Genomic DNA, 10,836 nt, shown 5'->3' with positions numbered 1-10,836 from the left:
TCCTCCTCAGCATCTCCCATTGCCTCACTTACGCGGCTCCCTGCCTAGTGTGCTTTCTTTGTGGATCCCATTCTTAGGTGCCCAAACTCTTACCATGCATTTTACAGGGCACCTAACCTGGGACTGGAGATGCCACTGGGTGGTCAGGTATCTAAAACACTCGCCATTGCCCAAGTCCCTTGGTGGATCTGTGCCCAAGTCTCTCTGTGCCTCAGTTTCTCATCGGTGCAATGGGAATAATACCTCTCTGTGGCATTATGAGCATAAACACTGCAGACTCGGAGATGTTCCAATGCTACAGTAATGTGGCCCATAAAAGTAATTTAGAGTGCTAGATTAGTAAAATTGAAAATTTTATCCTTAATGTAGGGTTTTAAATGGCATTTCCTAGGGATTTCTAAAAAGAATACACATATATCAATTGTTATATGTAACAGAAACAATTCCCCACATCTAACACCAGCAGGTTTTGAACCCAGGACTGTCCAATCCACTACACAGCCCTCTGCCACTTGAGCTAGTAGAGGAAGTTAGCACCTTATTGGTAGCCGTTAAACTCTAGTACGTCACTTGCTACCCATAGTAGTAGCTTATTATACCCATTGGCCCAGCCCCTAGAGGGGAATGGGTTTGATGTGCAGGAATTTCCATCTGAGAGGCAGGAGTCTCCCTTACTAAAGATCTGTTTTCTTTCCCAGCTCTGTCCGATGTGACTTTGTGAAACCTCAGCTGTGCAAGGTCTGTAAAAGGGCTAACTATTCACAGAAGTCGGCGGAGACCTGGCTGCATGCAATTGGGAATGTTGAGTGACAAGTTTTTGACATGTTCTTCTGGGCATGTCCAAACGGTGATGCTCTGTGGCTGATCTGACCTGGATGGATTTTGACTGGGACCATGGGCAACGGGTATAAGAGGCCAGGGGAGGCTAAGCCTCCCCAAACAGCCAGTCCACCACCTTTGGAGTGTCCCGTTGCTGAAAGGGCACCCTGGCTGTGGCCCCGCCCACGCTCCGCCCGAAGGCCCTGTTCCTATTCATTCTCCTCCCCCACGAGGTACCACCCTCCTTCTGCCTCTTCCCATCCCTGCTCCGCCCACATTAGAGCCTGGGGATGGGGGAGAAGAGGCGCGCAGGAGCAGTGAGTGGCTGGCGGGTGGGCAGGTGGGCGTTGCCGGGGGATGGGGCAAAGGGGTGTGCATGCAGTGGGCAGGAGGGGCTTCAGGGGAAGAGGTGGATGTGGGGACTGAGTGGAGCCGGGGGTGGAGCACGGGTGGGGGTGGGGCTTCAGGGGGAGGAGACCGAGAGGAGCTGGGCATTAGGGCGGGGCCACATTCCGGATGTGCCCAGCCTCCCCAAATGGACGAGTCACGCGCCACCTATGACTGAGAGCATTACAGACCTCATGCTGACCTCAGGACTGCCCATCTGCCAAGCTTCAACTTCCCAGAGCCAGAGCTGTTCAGAAAAGGGCAGAGGAAAGTGGCCCCACGCCCAGTTCTTGGGAAGGGCAGAATTGGTTTTGCTCAAACTTGGAAAGAACAAATTGAATTTGAGGCAAAGGGCAAACAGGGACAATTCCAACCCCAGCAGTTAACATTATACCACTACAACAATAGTAACCACAGGCGTTGCTGTACTCCACACATGGCCTAGCTCTTCTCTGTGCGCATGGGAGCTACGCTCCCTGTGCCCCAACTTCACATAACTGAGGGAGAATCAGGGGTAGGAGGGTCTCCCTCCACCACACTCGCTGCCATCCCTTTCCCGCCCTGATCCACCTGCTCTACGCCATCCCCTTCCTGGTGGGCAGCACAGCACTGTCAGAGGAGGAAGCAGCAGATGCGGCATATCCACCTCCTTACCCCTGCCAGAGATTTCGCTGCTTCAGAAGGAGTTCTCCAGCTAGCTCACACTTGCTTTGCTCTGTGTGAACTTTGCCTACGGGAGGATCGAGTCCCCCAAGCAGGGGCCCCACTGTATTAGGCGCTGTACAAACACAGATGGTCCCAGCCCCAGAGAGCTGGCAGTCTGCATAGCCCAGACAGATGCGGGGTGGGGGAAGGGGGAGAACACACTAGCAGCAAACCATGTCACAGCAGCAAGCAGCAGGTCAGAGACTTGATGTATTTTTTAAAGATGGCTTTAGCTAGGAGGCGATCAGCTAAGTGGAAAGAAAAGTGAAGGCAGAAGGGACATTCCAGGGAGAGGGGGACCATATGAGGAGAGATTAATAAGACTGGGACTTTTCAACTTGGAAAAGAGATGACTAAGAGTGATATGACAGAGGTCTATAAAATCAGGTGTGGTGTGGAGAAATTAAATAAGGAAGTGTTATTTACTCCTTCTCATAACAAAAGACCTTGGCATCACCCAATGAAATTAATAGGCAGCAGGTTTAAAACGAACACACAACAAACATTCAACCTGTGGAACTCTTTGCCAGAGGACGTTGTGAAGGCCAAGACTATAAAAGGGTTCCAAAAAGAATTAGATAAGTTCATGGCCATTCTTACATTCTTATGTTGGAGCCAACAGACCATCAGAGTGGGGAAAGTCCAGTCAAAACTGTGGAAAGTTCTCCAAATGGCCAGAGGTGCTGGCTTTTGAGGGCTTTGAGAACCGCACCCTACTTGTCCCTGAAGATGACTGAGATGCCCTCAGAACCTAACACCAATTGGTTACGAACACATAGATTCAAAGTCTCACCAAACTATACACTAGCAGAAAATCTGAGCAGTCAACTATCGACACGTCTCTGCTTCTTTATTACACGTTCAACATCATGGTGTTTGGGTTACCTGGGAGCCCGGTGGTTCTTTCCCCCCAGTAGTCTCCTCAGAGCTGCCTTCACCTCCTTTCAGAGTAACAGCCGTGTTAGTCTGTATTCGCAAAAAGAAAAGGAGTACTTGTGGCACCTTAGAGACTAACCATTTTATTTGAGCATGAGCTTTCGTGAGCTACAGCTCACTTCATCGGATGCATACCGTGGAAACTGCAGCAGACTTTATATACACACAGAGAATATGAAACAATACCTCCTTCCACCCCACTGTCCTGCTGGTAATAGCTTATCTAAAGTGATCATCAAGTTGGGTCATTTCCAGCACAAATCCAGGTTTTCTCACCCTCCACCCCCCCACACAAATTCACTCTCCTGCTGGTGATAGCCCATCCAAAGTGACAACTCTCTACACAATGTGCATGATAATCAAGTTGGGCCATTTCCTGCACAAATCCAGGTTCTCTCACCCCCTCACCCCCCTCCCAAAAACCACACACACAAACTCACTATCCTGCTGGTAATAGCTCATCCAAAGTGACCACTTTCCCTACAATGTGCATGATAATCAAGGTGAGCCATTTCCAGCACAAATCCAGGTTTTCTCACCCCCCCCCCAAACCCCCATATACACACAAACTCACTCTCCTGCTGGTAATAGCTCATCCAAACTGACCACTCTCCAAGTTTAAATCCAAGTTAAACCAGAACATCTTGGGGGGGGGTAGGAAAAAACAAGGGGAAATAGGCTACCTTGTATAATGACTTAGCCACTCCCAGTCTCTATTTAAGCCTAAATTAATAGTATCCAATTTGCAAATGAATTCCAATTCAGCAGTTTCTCGCTGGAGTCTGGATTTGAAGGTTTTTGTTTTAAGATAGCGACCTTCATTATCTGTGATTGCGTGACCAGAGAGATTGAAGTGTTCTCCGACTGGTTTATGAATGTTATAATTCTTGACATCTGATTTGTGTCCATTTATTCTTTTACGTAGAGACTGTCCAGTTTGACCAATGTAAATGGCAGAGGGGCATTGCTGGCACATGATGGCATATATCACATTGGTGGATGTGCAGGTGAACGAGCCTCTGATAGTGTGGCTGATGTTATTAGGCCCTGTGATGGTGTCCCCTGAATAGATATGTGGGCACAGTTGGCAACGGGCTTTGTTGCAAGGATAAGTTCCTGGGTTAGTGGTTCTGTTGTGTGGTATGTGGTTGTTGGTGAGTATTTGCTTCAGGTTGCGGGGCTGTCTGTAGGCAAGGACTGGCCTGTCTCCCAAGATTTGTGAGAGTGTTGGGTCATCCTTTAGGATAGGTTGTAGATCCTTAATAATGCGTTGGAGGGGTTTTAGTTGGGGGCTGAAGGTGACGGCTGGTGGCGTTCTGTTATTTTCTTTGTTAGGCCTGTCCTGTAGTAGGTAACTTCTGGGAACTCTTCTGGCTCTATCAATCTGTTTCTTTACTTCCGCAGGTGGGTATTGTAGTTGTAAGAAAGCTTGACAGAGATCTTGTAGGTGTTTGTCTCTGTCTGAGGGGTTGGAGCAGATGCGGTTGTATCGCAGAGCTTGGCTGTAGACGATGGATCGTGTGGTGTAGTCAGGGTGAAAGCTGGAGGCATGCAGGTAGGAATAGCGGTCAGTAGGTTTCCGGTATAGGGTGGTGTTTATGTGACCATTGTTTATTAGCACTGTAGTGTCCAGGAAGTGGATCTCTTGTGTGGACTGGACCAGGCTGAGGTTGATGGTGGGATGGAAATTGTTGAAATCATGGTGGAATTCCTCAAGGGCTTCTTTTCCATGGGTCCAGATGATGATGATGTCATCAATATAGCGCAAGTAGAGTAGGGGCTTTAGGGGACGAGAGCTGAGGAAGCGTTGTTCTAAATCAGCCATAAAAATGTTGGCATATTGTGGGGCCATGCGGGTACCCATAGCAGTGCCGCTGATCTGAAGGTATACATTGTCCCCAAATGTAAAATAGTTATGGGTAAGGACAAAGTCACAAAGTTCAGCCACCAGGTTAGCCATGACATTATCGGGGATAGTGTTCTTGACGGCTTGTAGTCCATCTTTGTGTGGAATGTTGGTGTAGAGGGCTTCTACATCCATAGTGTCCAGTATACCTTGTATACTGTATACCAATGTATACCTTCAGATCAGCGGCACTGCTATGGGTACCCGCATGGCCCCACAGTATGCCAACATTTTTATGGCTGATTTAGAACAACGCTTCCTCAGCTCTCGTCCCCTAAAGCCCCTACTCTACTTGCGCTATATTGATGACATCTTCATCATCTGGACCCATGGAAAAGAAGCCCTTGAGGAATTCCACCATGATTTCAACAATTTCCATCCCACCATCAACCTCAGCCTGGTCCAGTCCACTCAAGAGATCCACTTCCTGGACACTACAGTGCTAATAAACAATGGTCACATAAACACCACCCTATACCGGAAACCTACTGACCGCTATTCCTACCTGCATGCCTCCAGCTTTCACCCTGACCACACCACATGATCCATTGTCTACAGCCAAGCTCTGCGATACAACCGCATCAGCTCCAACCCCTCAGACAGAGACAAACACCTACAAGATCTCTGTCAAGCTTTCTTACAACTACAATACCCACCTGCGGAAGTAAAGAAACAGATTGATAGAGCCAGAAGAGTTCCCAGAAGTTACCTACTACAGGACAGGCCTAACAAAGAAAATAACAGAACGCCACCAGCCGTCACCTTCAGCCCCCAACTAAAACCCCTCCAACGCATTATTAAGGATCTACAACCTATCCTAAAGGATGACCCAACACTCTCACAAATCTTGGGAGACAGGCCTGTCCTTGCCTACAGACAGCCCCGCAACCTGAAGCAAATACTCACCAACAACCACATACCACACAACAGAACCACTAACCCAGGAACTTATCCTTGCAACAAAGCCCGTTGCCAACTGTGCCCACATATCTATTCAGGGGACACCATCACAGGGCCTAATAACATCAGCCACACTATCAGAGGCTCGTTCACCTGCACATCCACCAATGTGATATATGCCATCATGTGCCAGCAATGCCCCTCTGCCATTTACATTGGTCAAACTGGACAGTCTCTACGTAAAAGAATAAATGGACACAAATCAGATGTCAAGAATTATAACATTCATAAACCAGTCGGAGAACACTTCAATCTCTCTGGTCACGCAATCACAGACATGAAGGTCGCTATCTTAAAACAAAAACCTTCAAATCCAGACTCCAGCGAGAAACTGCTGAATTGGAATTCATTTGCAAATTGGATACTATTAATTTAGGCTTAAATAGAGACTGGGAGTGGCTAAGTCATTATACAAGGTAGCCTATTTCCCCTTGTTTTTTCCTACCACCCCCCCCCCAGTGTTCTGGTTTAACTTGGATTTAAACTTGGAGAGTGGTCAGTTTGGATGAGCTATTACCAGCAGGAGAGTGAGTTTGTGTGTGTGGTTTTTGGGAGGGGGGTGAGGGGGTGAGAGAACCTGGATTTGTGCAGGAAATGGCCCAACTTGATTATCATGCACATTGTGTAGAGAGTTGTCACTTTGGATGGGCTATCACAGCAGGAGAGTGAATTTGTGTGGGGGGGTGGAGGGTGAGAAAACCTGGATTTGTGCTGGAAATGGCCCAACTTGATGATCACTTTAGATAAGCTATTACCAGCAGGACAGTGGGGTGGGAGGAGGTATTGTTTCATATTCTCTGTGTGTATATAAAGTCTGCCGCAGTTTCCACGGTATGCATCCGATGAAGTGAGCTGTAGCTCACGAAAACTCATGCTCAAATAAATTGGTTAGTCTCTAAGGTGCCACAAGTACTCCTTTTCTTTTCACTTTAGATAAGCTATTACCAGCAGGAGAGTGGGGTGGGAGGAGGTATTGTTTCATGGTCTCTGTGTATATATAATGTCTTTTGCAGTTTCCACAGTATGCATCCGATGAAGTGAGCTGTAGCTCAGGAAAGCTCATGCTCAAATAAATTGGTTAGTCTCTAAGGTGCCACAAGTACTCCTTTTCTCTTCACCCCCTTGTTTTTCAGGCTGTAGATGAGGGGCTTTAACATGGGCATTAAGGTGCTGTACTGGATGGACACTGGATGGACCCAGAAACAAGGGTTTCTTCAGGTATGTTGGCAATAAGAAGAAAGCCAAGGAAAGTGTTGGCCCCTTACTAAATGAGGGATGCAACCTAGTGACAAAGGATGTGGAAAAAGCTAATGTACTCAATGCTTTTTTTGCCTCTGTCTTCACGAACAAGGTCAGCTCCCAGACTACTGCACTGGGCAGCACAGCATGGGGAGGAGGTGGCCAGCCCTCTGTGAAGAAAGAAGTGGTTTGGGACTATTTAGAAAAACTGGACGTGCACAAGTCCATGGGGCCAGATGCGTTGCATCCGAGAGTGCTAAAGGAATTGGCAGATGTGATTGCAGAGCCATTGGCCATTATCTTTGAAAACTCATGGCGATCGGGGGAAGTCCCGGAAGATTGGAAAAAGGCTAATGTAGTGCCCATCTTTTAAAAAGGGAAGAAGGACGATCCTGGGAACTACAGGCTGGTCAGCCTCACCTCAGTCCCTGGAAAAATCATGGAGCAGGTCCTCAAGGAATCAATCCTGAAGCACTTAGACGAGAGGAAAGTGATCAGGAACAGTCAGCATAGATTCACCAAAGGCAAGTCACGCCTGACTAATCTAATTGCCTTCTATGATGAGATAACTGGTTCTGTGGATGAAGGCAAAGCAGTGGACGTGTTATTCCTCGACTTTAGCAAAGCTTTTCACACGGTCTCCCACAGTATTCTTGTCAGCAAGTTAAAGAAGTATGGACTGGATGGATGCACTACAAGGTGGGTAGAAAGTTGGCTAGATTGTCGGGCTCAACGGGTAGTGATCAATGGCTCCATGTCTAGTTGGCAGCTGGTATCTAGCGGAGTGCCCCAAGGGTCGGTCCTGGGGCCGGTTTTGTTCAATATCTTCATTAATGATCTGGAGGATGGTGTGGATTGCACCCTCAGCAAGTTTGATACCGGCTGCCAACTAGACATGGAGCCATTGATCACTACCCGTTGAGCCCGACAATCTAGCCAGCTTTCTACCCACCTTATTCATCCAGCCCATACTTCCTTAACTTGCTGACAAGAATACTGTGGGAGACTGTGTCAAAAGCTTTGCTAAAGTCAAGAAACAATACATCCACTGCTTTCCCTTCATCCACAAAACCAGTAATCTCATCATAAAAGGCAATTAGATTAGTCAGGCATGTCCTTCCCTTGGTGAATCCATGCTGGCTGTTCCTGATCACTTTCCTCTCATGCAAGTGCATCAGGATTGATTCTTTGAGGACCTGCTCCATGATTTTTCCAGGGACTGAGGTGAGGCTGACTGGCCTGTAGTTTCCAGGATCCTCCTTCTTCCCTTTTTTAAAGATTGGCACTACATTAGCCTTTTTCCAGTCATCCGGGACTTCCCTGGTTCGCCACGAGTTTTCAAAGATAATGGCCAATGGCTCTGCAATCACAGCTGCCAATTCCTTCAGCACTCTCGGATGCAACTCATCCGGCCCCATGGACTTGTGCATGTCCAGCTTTTCTAAATAGTCCCTAACCACCTCTATCTCCACAGAGGGCTGGCCATCTCTTCCCCATTTTGTGATGCCCAGCGCAGCAGTCTGGGAGCTGACCTTGTTAGTGAAGACAGAGGCAAAAAAAGCATTGAGTACATTAGCTTTTTCCACATCCTCTGTCACTAGGTTGCCTCCCTCATTCAGTAAGGGGCCCACACTTTCCTTGGCTTTCTTCTTGTTGCCAACATACCTGAAGAAACCCTTCTTGTTACTCTTGACATCTCTTGCTAGCTGCAGCTCCAGGTGCCATTTGGCCCTCCTGATATCATTCCTACATGCCCGAGCAATATTTTTATACTCTTCCCTGGTCATATGTCCAACCTTCCACTTCTTGTAAGCTTCTTTTTTATGTTTAAGATCCGCTAGGATTTCACCATTAAGCCAAGCTGGTCGCCTGCCATATTTACTATTCTTTCGACACATCAGGATGGTTTGTCCCTGTAACCTCAACAGGGACTCCTTGAAATACAGCCAGCTCTCCTGGACTCCTTTCCCCTTCATGTTAGTCCCCCAGGGGATCCTGGCCATCCATTCCCTGAGGGAGTCGAAGTCTGCTTTCCTGAAGTCCAGGGTCCGTATCCTGCTGCTTACCTTTCTTCCCTGCGTCAGGATCCTGAACTCAACCAACTCATGGTCACTGCCTCCCAGATTCCCATCCACTTTTGCTTCCCCCACTAATTCTACCCGGTTTGTGAGCAGCAGGTCAAGAAAAGCGCCCCCCCTAGTTGGCTCCTCTAGCACTTGCGCCAGGAAATTGTCCCCTACGTTTTCCAAAAACTTCCTGGATTGTCTATGCATCGCAGTATTGCTCTCTCAGCAGATATCAGGAAAATTAAAGTCACCCATGAGAATCAGGGCATGCGATCTAGTAGCTTCCGTGAGCTGCCGGAAGAAAGCCTCATCCACCTCATCCCCCTGGTCTGGTGGTCTATAGCAGACTCCCACCACTACATCACTCTTGTTGCTCACACTTCTAAACTTAATCCAGAGACACTCAGGTTTTTCTATAGTTTCGTACCGGAGCTCTGAGCAGTCATACTGCTCCCTTACATACAGTGCTATTCCCTCATCTGGAGTACTGTGTCCAGTTTTGTGCCCCACACTACAAGAAGGATGTGGAGAAATTGGAGAGAGTCCAGCGAAGGGCAACAAAAATGATTAGGGGACTGGAACACGTGACTTATGAGGAGAGGCTGAGGGAACTGGGATTGTTTAGTCTACGGAAGAGAAGAATGAGGGGGGATTTGATAGCTGCTTTTAACTGCCTGAAAGGTGGATCCAAAGAGGATGGATCTAGACTATTCTCAGTGATAGCAGATGACAGGACAAGGAGTAATGGTCTCAAGTTGCAGTGGGGGAGGTTTAGGTTGCATATTAGGAAAATCTTTTTCACTAGGAGGGTGGTTAAACACTGGAATGCATTACCTAGGGAGGTGGTGGAATCCCCTTCCTTAGAAGTTTTTAAGGTCAGGCTTGACAAAGCCCTGGCTGGGATGATTTATTTGGGATTGGTCCTGCTCTGGGCAGGGGGCTGGACTAGATGGCCTCCAGAGGTCCCTTCCAACTCTGTTATTCTATGATTCTATGATTCTATGATCCAGCACCACAGAAGAGGCCAAATTGGGTCTGAAATACCTAAACAAGCCTGTCCCACAGCATAAACCCACCAAAATGAGGTAGGAGCTGCAGGTGGAGAAGGCTTTACTCCTGCCCTCTGCAGAGCATATCCTCAGGATGGTGGTGAGGATATGAATGTAGGAGCCCAGGGTAAGGGAGAATGAAACCAGACCTATTGTCAGAGCAGAGGTGAGAAACACCTTATTGCTAGTGAAAGTCTCAGAGCAGGACAGGGCCACCAGGGAGGGGAGCTCACAACTGAAATGGTTGATTGCGTTAGGCCCACAGAAATGTAAGGCCGACAGAGGGAGCATGTTGATGAGGGCATACAAAGATCCGATCAGCCATGCATCGGCCACCAGCTGACTGCAGACGTGTTTGCTCATTGTCCTCATATAACTCAGTGGGTTGCAGATGGCAGCGTATCAGTCATAAGCCATCGCTGAGAGAATGAAAACCTCAATGCACCCCAACAAGAGGAGGAAGAACATCTGGGCAAAGCAGCTGCTGACAGAAATGGTTTTCTGCTCTTATAGGAGGGTCTCCAGCATCTTAGCCACTGTTACTGAGGAGAAGCAGATATCTGAGAAGGATAAATGGAAGAGGAGGAAATACATGGGGGTGCCCAGGAGGGGATCAACCCCGTCTCACCAACATGATGGCCACATTGCCCCCTAGGGTGGTTAGGTAAATAACTAGGAACACCAGGAAGAGGAAAGTCTGGAGCTGCGGGTCACTGGAAAATCCCAGGAGAATAAACTTGGTCACCGTTGTCTGGTTTGCCACGGACAT

General features: G+C 48.0%; 1 pseudogene; it reads right to left on the bottom strand.

Moving 5' to 3' along the window:
- Nucleotides 1–6,798: 6,798 nt before the first annotated feature.
- LOC144273195 (olfactory receptor 5A1-like) lies at nucleotides 6,799–10,836 on the bottom strand (annotated as a pseudogene).

This window comes from Eretmochelys imbricata, chromosome 13 (assembly GCF_965152235.1).
Source record: "Eretmochelys imbricata isolate rEreImb1 chromosome 13, rEreImb1.hap1, whole genome shotgun sequence".
NCBI lineage: Eukaryota > Metazoa > Chordata > Testudines > Cheloniidae > Eretmochelys > Eretmochelys imbricata.
This window is presented reverse-complemented; position numbering and strand designations above follow the sequence as displayed.